Genomic DNA, 14,590 nt, shown 5'->3' with positions numbered 1-14,590 from the left:
AGATCTGCCCACCTCCCATCCATAAACTGCTTTTCAGCTAATTTCCTGGCTCTTTGCCTACATGTTTGAACAATGAGACTGTTTTTCTTGGTAGGTCCTCGGAAACTCTCTGGGATGTTTGGCTTCTCAGGGACACCTGCTCCTCAGCTCGGCACCAGGGTCTTGGCTCACCGTCCGGCCCTCAGAGTTCAGGCAACAGACTTATACCCTTCGGTAACCTGTTGGGGGACCTGTCACAGTACAGTGGCTACCTTTTGAATGGTACTGCCTGAGAGGAACCCTCTCATGTGGAAGCCTTCCAAGGTGCCATCAATATTCTACATCTCGATCCTGATCTCCATATGGATGTATACCCATGTAAAATTCAGTTAAAATGTGTGCCATATACTACAGTAAGTTATACCTCAACTAAAACAAAAGCTGTTCTCCCTGAGGACAGAGAAGAAGGAGCCATTAGTTGTGATGGGGGTTTAGAATGTCCTCATACTAAAAACGTAAGTCTCCCATCTCATGTCTGTGAGATATTTCCATATTTTCAAAGCCTTCATTTAAAAATCTGTAAATAAGTGTTCCTTTTTAAATGAGCGAGCACAGGACTTAGGCTCTGGGTGAAACACTGTTCATTCAAGTAACAAACTGTGTGCCTGACACTGGGTTTTCAGTGGTGAACAAGGTAGCTTTTGTCCCTGCCATTTCAGGGAGTGGAGTCTAGCATGGAAAAGAGATAAGAAATAAACAAGCAAATAATGGCCACAAATTCTCATAGGTAAGTACAGTGAAGAAAACCAAAAGTACTCTATGAGAATAGAGAATAAAAGTGGAGGATCATAGTCAGGGAAGGCCTCTCTAAAGAGGTAACATTTAAGCCGACCTGGAGGCAATGGCCGTGGAAATGCTGCAAGAAAAGCATTCCAGGCAGCAGGGCTGAAGGCCGTGACTCTGGAAAGGCCTTGTCTTGTCGTGTTGGAGGAGCCTGAGGGATTTTGTTGGTATGGCTGAGGCACAGGGAGTGAGGGTGAGCACAGTTTAGGATGAGGTTGGAAGGCAGGTGGCGGAGGAAGGCAGGCTCAGTAGAACCTATTATTAATAGGCAAGGCTAGGGGGTTTGAGTTCATTTTAAGGGTTTCAAAAAGGGAATTATATGACCCAATTCATTGGTAAATCCTAACACAAATAAGAAGTTTCCTAACACAAAGCTACAGCCCAAAATGTCCAGATCCTCTGTAGCACTGGGGCTTGACCGGTCTTGCCCACATTAGGCTTGAAGATAGCTTTCGATAGCCTCGTGCTCCTCACTGCAATCCTATCTATTAACACCAGAAGAATTCTCAATATCCAACATCAATATGCAGTGTCTTGTGGTTCTAAAGTTTTTTTTTACTTCCCCTCCCCACGTCATTTAGAAAGCCTCAATGCAGAAAAGGGGGAACAGAGCAGGTGATAAAGGATGATAAGTCAGTGATTCAGGGAAACATTCATTTAGCTGTTGGTACAGAGTGTCCCTGCCAGAAGCCACCACGCTGAGCGTCATTGAACATTTGGCAGCCTTTCCCCTTAAATTTATGCAATCTGAGAAAGGGAAAATTTCAAGCAAAAAGTTTTCTGTCAAGCTCATTCATCTGCACCTTTCAAAGAAAGTCTGGGGAAATGTTTTTGGAGTTGATTCATGAGCTTTTTATGTCTCTAAAAGGAAGCCATATTTAAGGTTAGTCGTGTGTATGTGTACGCAAGCACATTTGGTATAGGTTGGAAATAGGAAATCCAAAATAGGCAGAAATGGATGAAACACTTTGTGCTAAAAAATTCATCCACAATACCTCCTTGGTGCTTTTGTGTTATTTTCCATTCTCAACCAATAATTGAGTTAGAAAACTTTCAGTGTTGGACAGGACTATGGGGCCTCCTTGACTAGTTGCTATCATTAGGAAAATCATTACTGTTCCCCAAACAATCTTTGGATTTGCCAGTAGGGTATTTTATTCTTAAAACAAGATTTATAGTTTCCCTACAAAGCTGCCAAGTTCAACACCTTGATAATCCATCTGATGTGCTGTTGTGGATGCTGTAGTCCCAGTTCCCCACTTCAGAGTCCCAGCTCCCCACTTCAGAGTCCCAGCTCCCCACTTCAGAGTGGAAACACTTATGCCCCCAGATGTTAGGAAGGTTGGTGGGTCATGACTCGCTGCTGAGTGGCCAGGCATTGCACTCAGCTGGAGAGATGCTCCCCACCCAAGGTCACCCTCCTCAGGGACAGCCTGCATCCAGTGCCTAGTCAAGGAAGGCCTTCCCTTGGGCCACTCCAGCTCCAGAGCTATCCCTGTGGGATAGGCTGAGGCCCAGTATTTCAGTTCAACTCTGCCTTTATCCCCAACAGGTAAGGACTCTAAAGTCTCCCTAGTAAACCTCCTGCATGTACATCTCCCTCTCAGAGTCTAAGTCCTAGAAAAACTAACCTGACACTTACATCATCCTCAATAGCTTCTTCCATCACTTTGAGCGCCCCGGAATTGTACGACTCTTTTCCATCAATCGCTGCTGTTTCATTCTTAAGATGGATTGGTTATGCTAGGGGTTAGCATATTTTCCAAAAGCAGTGCAGCAAAGTTCTTCATGCTTTCTTTGTGCTGTCCTGCTGAGTTCAGGTCGGGGGTAGGTAGGGTAGACGTGCAGGTGACTTGGCACAAAGTTCCTCAGTGGAGAAAGGAGGGCTTCTCTCAACCATCCCTGTGGAGTGAGGAGGACAATGGATGCCTGTTCAGCTGTTGTCAGGGGCCTTCATGAAAAACATGGGTCTATAACAGGGAGGGTAGAACCCAAATTCTGGCCCATGTGCCACCCTCAGGCCACCTCAAAAGATGTCACCACCTCCCTGTCAACCTTGTATATGAGAAAGGGATGGAGATTGTGTAAGCGACTTTAGACAAGTTACTATAGTCCCTACAACTCAGTTTCCTCTCCTGTAAAATGGGCATAAAAATCCACTTTTGTCATGAGGACTTAATAAGATAATAACAGTAACAATTATTATTGGAGGGCCGGTTAATGACTACATTCACAAGTTTTGCTGCCACAAGACCTAGGTTTAAACCCCAGCTCTGCTGCTTGGTAAACTTGTGGTCTTGGACAGGTTTTTTCAACCTAAGTTTTGGTTTCCACATTTATCAAAAGTAAAGGATGATAGTATCTGTCTCATAGAGTTAGGAGGGATTGAATGAGAAAGAGTATCAAGTGCTGGGTACATAGGAAGTCCTCACCCAGAGCTCTTTATGCATCAGGCCCCACACAGAGCACCTGGCGTTTGTACCCTCAGTCTTCATGATGGAACCTTCACTGTTTCCATTCTTCAGAAAGAATAGTCAGCATTTTTTTGAGTGCTTACCCCGTGTCAAGAGCTCTTGTAAGTTCTTTACATTCTTTTTTTTTTTTTTTTTTTTTTTTTTTGAGACGGACTTTTGTTCTTGTTGCCCAGGCTGGAGTGCAATGGTGTGATCTCAGCTCACCGCAACCTCCGCCTCCCAGGTTCAACAGATTTTCCTGCCTCAGCCTCCCCAAGTAGCTGGGATTACAGGCATGTGCCACCACGCCCAGCTAATTTTATATTTTTTAGAAGAAATGGGGTTTTACCATGTTGGTCAGGCTGGTCGTGAACTCCCAACTTCAGGTGATCCGCCCTTCTCGGCCTCCAGAACTGCTGCGATTACAGGCTTGAGCCACTGCACCTGGCCAAGTTCTTTACATTCTTATTTAATTCTCTCTATGCTGTTATGATGAAGGCACTGATACCCACATTTTACATGTAAGGCAACTAAAGCCCAGAAAAGCTAAGTCCTTGGTACTCAAAGCATGTTCTACGCACTGCAGCATCTGCATCTGCATCCCCGGAGTATCTGCATCCTCCGTGGAGCTGGTTAGAGACGCAGAGTCTCAAGCACCACCCCTGGCCTACTGAAATAGAATCTGCCTTTTAACAAGATCCTCCCTTGATTCCCAGTACTTTAAAGTTTAAGAAGCACTCAAGATCAAGGGCCTAATATATCCCCAGCAGGGCTATGATTGCAGAGCACATACTTTTAACTGCCTCTGTGTATGAAATGCCCATCAAAAAAAAGTGCTCAAAGCATATAATTTTCCTTCCCCCAGCAATTCATTTGACTGAGCTTCCTCCTCTGTTCCTGTCCACAGTCCATTCTTACCCACTGTACTGGCCTTGCTGTTTTCAATAGAATCTCCAGGTATTGCTGCTATGCTCCAGGTTCTGATAAACTTCTGCCCAGGGTCATTCCAAATATCTCTATTAAAAGTGCTTCTGAATAAGCTACAATGTGATTTCCAGAAAGGCAATTATCCCAGGAGCACACCAGTGTTCTGAGAATAGCCACTCCTAACTTTACTGGGAGTAACAGGATGGTCTCAGACAGGCATTAGTGCCAGAAGCTGCCATGTGGATAATCTTTCCCTGAGAATGAAGGCAATCAGGAGAAAACAAGAGCTGAAATGCTGAAAGAGAAGAAGAGGGAAGGGAAGTGAGTTTAATGTTATGATTTGAGTGCCTAGATCAAACTATACCTGATGCTCATATCCCCTGGACTTTTCAGATGCCTGCAGCAACAGATTTTCCTCTTCCTCAAACAAGGTTAAGTGGGGTTTCTTCACTCTCCACTGAGTGGCTGACTGAAAAATAAAGAAAACATAATATTTCTGTGGGATCGGTGGTGATATCCCCTTTATCATTTTTTATTGTGTCTATTTGATTCTTCTCTCTTTTTTCTTTATTAGTCTTGCTAGCGGTCTATCAATTTTGTTGATCCTTTCAAAAAAGCAGCTCCTGGATTCATTAATTTTTTGAAGGGTTTTTTGTGTCCTATTTCCTTCAGTTCTGCTCTGATTTTAGTTATTTCTTGCCTTCTGCTAGCTTTTGAATGTGTTTGCTCTTGCTTTTCTAGTTCTTTTAATTGTGATGTTAGGGTGTCAATTTTGGATCTTTCCTGCTTTCTCTTGTGGGCATTTAGTGCTATAAATTTCCCTCTACACACTGCTTTGAATGCGTCCCAGAGATTCTGGTATGTTGTGTCTTTGTTCTCGTTGGTTTCAAAGAACATCTTTATTTCTGCCTTCATTTCGTTATGTATCCAGTAGTCATTCAGGAGCAGGTTGTTCAGTTTCCATGTAGTTGAGCGGTTTTGAGTGAGATTCTTAATCCTGAGTTCTAGTTTGATTGCACTGTGGTCTGAGAGATAGTTTGTTATAATTTCTGTTGTTTTACATTTGCTGAGGAGAGCTTTACTTCCAACTATGTGGTCAATTTTGGAATAGGTGTGGTGTGGTGCTGAAAAAAATGTATATTCTGTTGCTTTGGGGTGGAGAGTTCTGTAGATGTCTATTAGGTCTGCTTGGTGCAGAGCTGAGTTCAATTCCTGGGTATCCTTGTTGACTTTCTGTCTCGTTGATCTGTCCAATGTTGACAGTGGAGTGTTAAAGTCTCCCATTATTAATGTGTGGGAGTCTAAGTCTCTTTGTAGGTCACTCAGGACTTGCTTTATGAATCTGGGTGCTCCTGTATTGGGTGCATATATATTTAGGATAGTTAGCTCTTCTTGTTGAATTGATCCCTTTACCATTATGTAATGGCCTACAAAGCTGCAGGCATCACACTACCTGACTTCAAACTATACTACAAGGCTACAGTAACCAAAACAGCGTGGTACTGGTACCAAAACAGAGATATAGATCAATGGAACAGAACAGAGCCCTCAGAAATAACGCCACATATCTACAACTATCTGATCTTTGACAAACCTGAGAAAAACAAGCAATGGGGAAAGGATTCCCTATTTCATAAATGGTGCTGGGAAAACTGGCTAGCCATATGTAGAAAGCTGAAACTGGATCCCTTCCTTACACCTTATACAAAAATCAATTCAAGATGGATTAAAGACTTAAACGTTAGACCTAAAACCATAAAAACCCTAGAAGAAAACCTAGGCATCACCATTCAGGACATAGGCATGGGCAAGGACTTCATGTCTAAAACACCAAAAGCAATGGCAACAAAAGACAAAATTGACAAGTGGGATCTAATTAAACTAAAGAGCTTCTGCACAGCAAAAGAAACTACCATCAGAGTGAACAGGCAACCTACAAAATGGGAGAAAATTTTCACAACCTACTCATCTGACAAAGGGCTAATATCCAGAATCTACAATGAACTCAAACAAATTTACAAGAAAAAAACAAACAACCACATCAAAAAGTGGGCGAAGGACATGAACAGACACTTCTCAAAAGAAGACATTTATGCAGCCAAAAGACACATGAAAAAATGCTCATCATCACTGGCCATCAGAGAAATGCAAATCAAAACCACAATGAGATACCATCTCACACCAGTAAGAATGGCAATCATTAAAAAGTCAGGAAACAACAGGTGCTGGAGAGGATGTGGAGAAATAGGAACACTTTTACACTGTTGGTGGGACTGTAAACTAGTTCAACCATTGTGGAAGACAATGTGGTGATTCCTCAGGGATCTAGAACTAGAAATACCATTTGACCCAGCCATCCCATTACTGGGTATATACCCAAAGGACTATAAATCTTGCTGCTATAAAGACACATGCACACGTATGTTTATTGCGGCATTATTCACAATAGCAAAGACTTGGAACCAACCCAAATGTCCAGCAATGATAGACTGGATTAAGAAAATGTGGCACATATACACCATGGAATACCATGCAGCCATAAAAAATGATGAGTTCATGTCCTTTGTAGGGACATGGATGAAATTGGAAATCATCATTCTCAGTAAACTCTCGCAAGAACAAAAAACCAAACACCGCATATTCTCACTCATAGGTGGGAATTGAACAATGAGATCACATGGACACAGGAAGGGGAATATCACACTCTGGGGACTGTGGTGGGGTGGGGGGAGGGGGGAGGGATAGCATTAGGAGATATACCTAATGCTAGATGACGAGTTAGTGGGTGCAGCGCACCAGCATGGCACATGTATACATATGTAACTAACCTGCACAATGTGCACATGTACCCTAAAACTTAAAGTATAATAATGAAAAAAAAAGAATACTTTTGGCTTTTAATAAAGACAGTGGAATCCACTGGAATGGAAAAAAAAAGAAAACATAATAGATACATATGTAAAGTCCTGTATTTATTTATTTATTTATTTATTTATTTATTTATTTATTTATTGAGACAGGGCCTCACTCTGTCACCCAGGGTGGAGTCCAGTGGTGTGATCATAGCTCACTGAAGCCTCAACCTCCTAGGTTCAAGGGATTCTCCCACCTCAGCCCCTCCAAGGTAGCTGGTACTACAGGTGTGCACCACCACACCGGGCTAATTTTTTGTATTTTATTTGTAAAGATGGGGTCTCACTATGTTGCCCAGGCTAGACAACTCCTAGGCTCAAGTGATCCTCCTGCCTCAGCCTCTGAAAGTGCTGGGATTACAGGTATGAGCCACCATGCCCGGTCACTGTTTGTTTTAAAAATGCAAATGCGCAGGGAGAAAGAGAAGAGTTTGGAGAAGAGATAATAGAAGTTTGAGAGCCTTAGTTAATCAGCAACGCAGTATGTGTAAATACGGGGGAAGGGCAAAATCTGCTGTCTATGAGTTTCTGTTTAAAATGGTAGATGAAGGACATATATTTATTGCCCATCCAATCCCCAGAAATCTCCTGGAAATTACACAGAAGGTCATCAAAGGAAATATATATAATAGCCCTGCAACCCAATAAAGCATATCAACAGCTGTCTAGAAAATCTAAGTCACTTCTGGAATGCAGAAAGAAGTCTAACAGAGAAGCTAGAACTGACACAGCCTCAACAGAAGACATGGAGAGATGAAGGCTACAGTGGATATGGGAGGATTCTTTCCAGCTGCGTCTAAGAGGCAATTCAAGCTTAGAGTCAATAAATATAAAAAGAAGTGGCAGGAAGTTAAAGATATGCATTAGAAAGAGTTGGAGCCAATTGAGCCCATCATCATCACTATTGCTGGCCCTATTTGCAGAATTGCCCCAAGGCCAAATTCCTAGGACTTGTCTTACCTGGTAAGGACTCCTAATGGGATTTGGGGAGCCCATCAGAGCCTCCGTAATCATACCTGACCTCCACTGAACACATGAATGAGAAAAAAAGTTTACTTCCTAGTTATGATGGAGCATATTTCCCAGTATCTTCACTGAAGAAGTGGAGCATGGAAGGTAAGTTTTACAAGATCTTGCATGTTTGAAAATGTCTTTATTGCACCTTCACACTCGCATAATATTTTGGTTTGTGGAAATTTATTCAGGGTTTTGATGGCATCACTCCATTGCTTTCCAGCTTCTAGAAGGCCTATGTCATTCTAAATTCTGACCCTTTTACGTAAACTGTATTTTCTCCTGGAAGCTTTTAGGGCTGCTTTGTCTCAACTGCTCTGAGTTTCATGTATTTGATTTCTTATAAGTCCTTTCAACCTAGAAATTCATATCCTTCCATTGTGGACATTTTTCTTGAACAGAGTGTATTAGTTCATTCTCGTGCTGCAAACAAAGACATACCCAACTGGGTAATTAATAAAGGAAAGAGGTTTAATGGACTCACCATTCAACATGGCTGGGAAGGCCCCACAATCATGGTGAAAGCCAAAGGAGAAGCAAAGGCACGTCTTACACAGCAGAACGCAAAAGAGAACTTGTGCAGGGGAACTCCCATTTATAAAACCATCAGATCTTTTGAGACTTATGTGCTACCATGAGAACAGTATGGGAGAAACCACCCCTATGATTCAATTATCTCCACTTCGCCCTGCCCTTCCCATGTGCTGTTTATTATGACTCAAGATGATATTTAGGTAGGGACACAGGAAACCATACCAAACAGCTTATTTGAAACTTTCCTCCCCTATATCTATCTCACTGTTCCCTCCTATTATTTGAAGGATATCTACTAGTTGGACCTTAAGTCTTCCAAAATTGTTCTCAAATTCCTGTTTTCTTTCTGTACAATTTTCTATCTCTTTGACTTTTTGGCTCTATTTTTCTGGGAAATTTCTGAAACATTATCTTTCAACACTTTTATTTATTTTTCTTTCTGTTGACATGTATTTAATTTCTGAGAGGATTTTTTTATTCCTGAATGTTTCTTTTCTATTACCTCCTGCTTTTTCTTTTTTTCTTTCTTTCTTTTTTTGAGACAGGGTCTCACTCTTTCACCCAGCCTGGAGTCCAGTGGCATGATCACGGCTTACTGCAACTTCAACCTTCCCAGGCTCAGGTTATACCTGAGTCTCAGCCTCCCAAGTACCTGGGACTACAAGCATATGCCAACATCGTTGGCTAATTTTTGTATTTTTTGCAGAGATGGGGTTTCTCCATGTTGTCCAGGCTGGTCTCGAACTCCTATGTTCAAGTGATCTTCCTGTCTTGGCCTCCCAGAATGCTGGGATTACAGGCATGAGCCACCGTGCCTGGCACCACCTGCTCTTGTTTTATGAATACAATATCTTCTTTTATCACTCTGAAGATAATATTTTTGTTCACTTTTTGTTCTTATTTCCTTTGCATTCTTTTTTCCTATTTCCTTTTTTCTTTCTTTATTTGTTTCTTTCTTCCTTTCTCATTCTTTCTCTTTCTCAGCTCTATCTCTCTCTTCCTGTTTGAACAGTGGTTCTTAATATGAAGAGATTTTAGTCCTGAGGGCGATGTCTGGAGATGTATTTGGTTGTCTGTCACAACTGGGAATTTGCACTACTGGGATCCAGTAGGTAGAGGCCAGGGATACTGCTAAATATCTTACAATGCACAGCACAAGGATTATCCAGCCCCAAATATTAGTAGCGTTGAGATTAGTAAAACCTTGTTTAGAGGCTTTTCTCAAATGTCTTAGTGTCCTTGATTCCTTGCTTATATTTTAGGTAAACACTGAAAAGTGTGATTGGATTGATTGTGTGATTATGAGTGGAGCTTGTTGACTGAATTTCACGGTGGGTTGATCTGGATATGCAGTTTCACTGTGGGACTTCTAACTCTATGTTTATAGCTTTTCTCTTTGGCTAATCAGTTTATTCAGAGAAGAGTCATTCAATCTCCTGCCTGGAGAGTTTAAGTCTAGTGGCCAATATTCTAGGAGCTTACAGAAAAGGGAGCCACCCAGTACGTAGAGTGTCTTCAGTACAGTCTCATACCCACCTCAGCTGTAGCTGGCATCCCTGGTACCCAATTCTTTCTAGTTTGGTCTCTCCAGGGAATCTGGCCTCTAGTCATCTTCTCAGGTGGAAAGGGGATGGGAGAGTGATCTAGGATTCTAGTTGCCTTTTATTCTCTATGTCAAACAATCTATTTTTAGTCCTACCTTCACCCCACTTTCAGAGTTACCTGGCACCTAAAATTACTGAGCTTCTTTCCTTTGCATCATCCCCCTGGGTTGCCTCCTGAGGAGGCTGATGCAAAGAAACCTGCTTAGATTTCAGCTGTCTCTAATCTGTGAAGTAAGCAACAAACTTTCTTCAGCGTTCTAGCTTCAAAAATGTTGTTGCAATTCTTCCTGTCCTTGTGGGCTTATAACATTCTTCCTTTTTCTAACAAGGTTTTGAAGAGAGTAAAAATAAACTATGAGTTTAATTGACCATGTGCAGCCAGAAATCTGAATGACTTTCTTTCATAGTCATTTTCTTCACTAGAAATATCATTGATTATCCCCTAGACTGCCTGAGGACTCAGAGTCCTCTTGAAAGAAACATTCTACTTCATACTCATTCATACCCTCTCATCTCAATGTACGAAAAATTTAATTCATACAATTCCTGAAAAGAGACTTGCAGTTCTTCTCTCAATGGGATGTGTCACAATAAGAAATGTGTCAGAGATGAGACAAGCAAATGTAGCCAGAGATGAGACAAGCAAATGTAGATGTTATATCTCTATCAGTTTCCCATAAATGGTAACAGTACTGGGAGAAAGTTTTCTAACAGCCTATACTTTTCTCAAGGCCTTACAGGTGACATCCTTTAGAACAGTAATCTACCCTGGCCTACAGAAGTATATTATCTATTTTGTTGTTTTGTTACAACTCATAATCCCTAGATAGCTCTCATTTGGGCCTTTGGCTAGACCATAGCTATCTACTGGTCGTGCCAAGGCAACATGTTGAAAAGATAACATCAAGGAAAAGAAACCAGAGAAAAGTTAGCATCTAGCTCTGTTCACTTAAGGAATATCAACTAATATTTCTATTAACTATTTTGTTCCCCGTGTTGTCCTTTACATGAATTTTTCCTCCGTTAAACCTCAAGACCATCTCATAAAATTGATTCTTATTAGTATTTCTTCATTTTTAAGATGAGGAAGCCTAGATGAGCAAAAGTTAAATAAATAGCTTAAAGCTTCAACGTCAGGTAGTCTGAGTCCAGAGCCTACAGTTTTCAACACTGCACTGCACCCCACATTTGGACAAGAAGAAAGGGTAGAGTGGCCATAGCTACAGCCAGCCTGTACGTTGTCATCGTGCCTCAGGGTTTATAAAATGCTGTCACCCATGTTGTAGTATTTGAACTCATTTAACACCACAGGAAGCTAGCTAATATCAAGAGTGAAGTACCCTACACCAGAGAGCTTGGCAGAAATAAAACAAAGAGTGAAATCTCTGGGAGGCTGAAAGGAGTGCTTAGGCATTGCTGTTCACTCCTGTCCTTGTATGAGCCTTAGCCCTGCTGTGTCTGTTACCAGCACAGTGATTTCCACCATAGCACACAGTCTCAGTCTCGGTTTGTGTGGAACATTGTTTCTGTTCCTGGAACAGTGGGCAGATCTTGCCAGGAGTGGCGTGCTCAAGTAAGTTGAGTTGGGATCCTTGCTGGCTCTCCTTGCCATGCTTTGTTTCTGAAATTGTACACTGGATGGTAGCATTGGGATCCTTGATTCATAGATCCACAGGCAGAAAGAAACATGAGAAATACTAGAGCTCAGTGTCCTATGCTCAGACAGGGCTGTATCAGACCTATTCAGGCCCAGAGATAGCTAACCTACCAGTCATAAATACTGGAGGAAAATCTTAACAAAATAACTGAGGTATAAAAATGCAGATGTGTAAAATGTGGGTCACTTTTTTTTTTGGAGACACGGTCTCACTCTGTTACCCAGGCTGGAGTGCAGAGGCTCACTGCAGCCTCAACCTCCTGGGCTCAGGTGATCCTCCCACCTCAGCCTCCCAAGTAGCTGGGACCACAGGTGCATGCCACTGTGCCTGGCTAATTTTTGTATTTTTTGTACAGAGGGTTTCACCATATTGCCCAGGCTGGTCTTGAACTCCTGGGCTCAAGCGATGTGCCTCCCTCAGCCTCCCATAGTGCTAGGATCAAGATTAAGGAGTGACTGGGCAAGTCCAAGCAGCTAGCCAGCCTTGGGTTCTGCAGGTATGGCTGTGATTTTATGCCATTGGTTCTGGTGGTCGTCTTCTACAGGTTAAATATCAATAGGGACAATACTGGGTCCTATGGCTGTCTAAGGACAGCAGCAAAGATTCAAGGAATCTCTGGTGGTTGTCAGCCCAATTCAGGAAGATCAGGTCGGGGGGATTCTAAGAACATGGAAACCCCCCATCCCCTTCTCTGCTTCTGGGGACAGGTTGCCTGTCATTACCCACTGGGCCTTTCCTTCTCTGCCCTTTTTTCCTCTCTTTCCTGTACCCTTGAAGATAAAAATTGGAGCCTGCTTTTTAAGATAAAAGTTGGAGGACTTTTCCAACCCTGACAGACCGGTAGGACAGAAACAACTGGTTCAGGAGCCCTTGCCAGCCTCTAGAGAAATCCCAGAACACACAGCCCTGGCACATTAATACCCTGCACAGATCAGAGACTGCTGGCCACGCAGACTCACAAAGCCACAGACTTGTCTTCCACAAGCACATTCTTACCTCAGCCACGAAGTGACCAAGCCACGTGTACTAAGGGGTGAAATCAAAGATATGTACAGGGTATTAAACAAATACCAAGGGCAACAGTTATCTGGAATACAAAGTCAAAATCAGCAACAAGTTCTATGCTCCAGTGCTGATATCAGATACAAGCTTCAAGGACAGTTTCTTTTCAAAGGCTTATTCCAGTATCGTGAGGCTAGCATGAGGTATATGCATTTGCCAGGGGCAAATTTATACTTCTGAATTAACCCATGCAGCAAATGCTATGCATCTGCTCGCAGTCCATTTAGAAGCATTTGCGGTGGATGATGGAGGGGCCCGACTCGTTGTACTCCTGCTTGCTAATCCACATCTGCTGGAAGGTGGACAGTGAGGCCAGGATGGAGCCACCGATCCACACAAAGTACTTGCACTCTGGGGGCACGATATCTTGATCTTCATGGTGCTGGATGCCAGGGCAGTGATCTCCTTCTGCATCCTATTGGGGATGCCAGGGTACAAGGTGGTGACGCCAGACAGCACTGTGTTGGTGTACAGGTCTTTGGGGATGTCCATGTCACACTTCATGATGGAGTTGAAGGTACTTTCATGGATGCCACAGGATTCCATGCCCAGGAAGGAAGGCTGGAACACTGCCTCGGACACGAGAACCACTCATTGCTAATAATGATGGCCTGGCTGTCAGGCAGCTCGTAGCTCTTCTCCAGGGAGGAAGAGGATACAGCAGTGGCCATCTCCTACTCGAAGTCCAGGGCGACATAGCATAGCTTCTCCTTGATGTTGCGCACGATCTTCCACTTGGCCATGGTGTTGAAGCTATAGCCGCACTAGGTAGGGATCTTCATGAGGTAGTCAGTAAGGTCCCGGCCAGCCAGGTCCAGATGCAAGACGGTGTGAGGGAGGGTGTGGCCCTCGTAGATGAGCACTGTGTGGGTGACCCCATCTCCAGAGTCCATGACAATGCCAGTGGTGCAACCAGAGCTGTGGAGGGTCAGCACGGCCTGAATGGCCATGTACATGGCCTGGGTGTTGAAGGTCTTAAACATGATCTGAGTCATCTTCTCCCTATTGGCCCTGGGATTTAGCGGGGCCTCGGTCAGTAGCACCACCTGCTCCTCCATAGCCACGCACAGCTCGTTGTAGAAAACATGGTGCCAGATCTTCTCCATGTCGTCCCAGTTTGTGACGATGCCATGCTTGATGGGGTACTTCAGGGGCAGGATGCCGCACTTGCTCTGGGCCTGGTCGCCCACGTAGGAGTCCTTCTGGCCCATGCCCACCATCACGCCCTGGTGCCGGGGGTGCCCGATGACAGAGGGGAACATGGCTCGGAGGGCATTGTCCCAGCAAAGCCGCTTTTCACATGCCGGAGCCATTGTCAATGAAGAGTGCAGGGATCTCTTCTTCCATTGCCACTGGCGGAGGAGCACGCAGCAGCGGGAGGACATGGTGCACGTGCTGGTAGCGACGACTGAGCATCTTTATAAATCTTATCATAAAACTAAAAAATATTTTATACAACACTACATAAAAACTTTCTACCTCTTATGGAAAAAAAAAATGCCTCGTTACCTGATCTGTTCTCAGCGATTTCCTCAAATCTCAGAGCATCAGAGAGAAGAGACTATCGTTCATTCATTCAACAAACATTTATTGAGGGTCTACTA

The 14,590-nt window shown here is 43.3% G+C and overlaps 1 pseudogene; it reads right to left on the bottom strand.

Moving 5' to 3' along the window:
* Positions 1-13,117: 13,117 nt before the first annotated feature.
* LOC101151923 (actin, cytoplasmic 2-like) lies at positions 13,118-14,333 on the bottom strand (annotated as a pseudogene).
* Positions 14,334-14,590: the final 257 nt, after the last annotated feature.

This window comes from Gorilla gorilla, chromosome 5 (genome assembly GCF_029281585.2).
Source record: "Gorilla gorilla gorilla isolate KB3781 chromosome 5, NHGRI_mGorGor1-v2.1_pri, whole genome shotgun sequence".
NCBI lineage: Eukaryota > Metazoa > Chordata > Mammalia > Primates > Hominidae > Gorilla > Gorilla gorilla.
This window is presented reverse-complemented; position numbering and strand designations above follow the sequence as displayed.